This window comes from Cyprinodon variegatus, unplaced genomic scaffold (genome assembly GCF_000732505.1).
Source record: "Cyprinodon variegatus isolate N-32 unplaced genomic scaffold, C_variegatus-1.0 Scaffold771, whole genome shotgun sequence".
In the NCBI taxonomy this organism is placed as follows: Eukaryota; Metazoa; Chordata; class Actinopteri; order Cyprinodontiformes; family Cyprinodontidae; genus Cyprinodon; species Cyprinodon variegatus.
The window spans coordinates 238,973-241,008 of record NW_015151224.1 but is presented as its reverse complement, the minus strand read 5'-3'; positions in this window follow the sequence as shown (position 1 = coordinate 241,008).

Sequence of the window (2,036 nt, the reverse complement as noted above, 5' to 3'; positions counted from 1 at the left end):
CTTGAGATGACTTGTGTTGTGAATTTGGCGCTATATAAATAAACTGAATTGAATTGAAATTGAATTACATTGTCACATTATCTCTGCATTGAACCAATCCCTTTGGGGGAGCAGTGGGCTGTCATTGTGCGGCACCCGGGGTTAAGTGTCTTGCCCAGGGAAACAGAGAGGCAGTCCGTGGGAGTCTGATGGTCCTGCATTTGGGGAGGAGCAATCTCCCAAGGATCAGGCTCCGTGGTGTGCAGAGTGTGGCTGGCATTGTCCATAATCTCCAGCAGTTTGTTAAGAGTCCTTGTCTCTACCAACGTCCCCAGAGAGTCCAGCTTCTTGCGCATCACAGAGCCCGTTATGTCTCACCAGTTTGTTCAGTCTGGAGGTGTCCTTCATGGATGTGCTGCTCCCCCCAGCACACCTTGATGTAAAAGAGGACATTGGCAACCACAGACTGGTGGAGCATCTCATCAATGTCCTTGTCAAGTGGTTCACACTTTTTTGTTTGGTATTTAAACTGCAGGTTTCCCCCACTTAAAAAAGGCAGCTTGCTTCCAGAGATTTCACAGGATTTCACTCAGAAAACCAAAGTTGATTCTTTCCTTTTTTCTCTTTTATTTGAAAGTTCAATCAACAATAGTAGTAGCAGTAGTAGTAGTAGTAGTAGTTATAGTAGGTGAAAAACCTTTAAACATAAACAGAAAACACAATGATTAACAACCTTTAAATAACAAAATTGTTCCTGAAACAAAATATAAGATTTAAACCCAAAATCAAAAATAATCAAAGAATTATTCAGTGATACATTTTAACATTCTAGTGTTAATTTACTTTCTCAAATACATTTTAAATGATTCCTCTTTTTTTTCCTTTTTACTTTTCTCAATAATTTTACATTTCAATCTAAATATTCAAATACACCAAAAAGTTGCTAATATTGACCAAAAATATCAGCTGGCTGATGCATCAATCTATCTTTACAACTCTTTTACAACAACATTTTATTTTACATTTAAAAGTAAAGATGGAGAAAGATACGGAAGAGGATTAGGGCCAGTGGAAAAAAAAAGAAGTTAACTGATTTTTTTATTTTATTTCAGTTTAGTATGGGAAAAAAGTCAGAATTCTGAGCAAAATTCAGAATTCTGACTTTTTGCTCAGAATTCTAACTGAATTCTGACAATAAAAAAAGTCAGAATTCTGAGATTAAAGTCAGAATTCTGAGATTAAAGTCAGAATTCTGGGATTAAAGTCAGAATTCTAAGAAAAAAAGTCAGAATTCTTAGAAAAAAGTCAGAATTCTGAGAAAAAGTCAGAATTCTGACTTTTTCCCATGTTAAACTGAAATAAAATTTAAAAATCAGTTAACTTTTTTCTTTTTCAGTGGCCCTAATCCTCTTCCGTAGAAAGAAGAAGACAGCAGGAGTCTGTAATTTATTTCTCAGCACTGACTTAATATTATTCTGGTTTCCTCTCTCTGAGAACCTTGGACTTCATATGGTTCAAATTCACTGCAGTCCTTCTACAAGCTGAGGTCTCCCCACTCTAACATAACAATGATTCAGTCACAAGTCAAATAAGGTATAAATGTCACCATATATTATAATTAACTATTACAGCAAGTGTTTTTAGAGGCCAGGAAATTCAAACATGATTTAAGTGCACTTTGTTCAGCTGTGTATAAGAGACTGAGGTATAGAGGAAAAGACCAGATGTCATCTGCTGTGCTGTCAGGTTTAGTTTACTGAGAACTGGCTGGTAATATTTATGTGTGATCTTTACACACAGAACCAATGTAGCAAGGGGCATGACTCATGTAAAAATGTTTTTTTTTTTTCATATGTATGCTACATATAGGGAGGACCAGCTCTACCATATTTAACCATATTTTAGATAAATACAGAAATAAATAAATAAATAAGCATACAATTAATTGCCACCAAAAATATCATAAACAAATAAATGTAAGTAGAAATGAAATTATACAGTGAGACATACATGTATATATCTCTTAATTAGCTTCTTTATTTATTCAACTTTGTAAT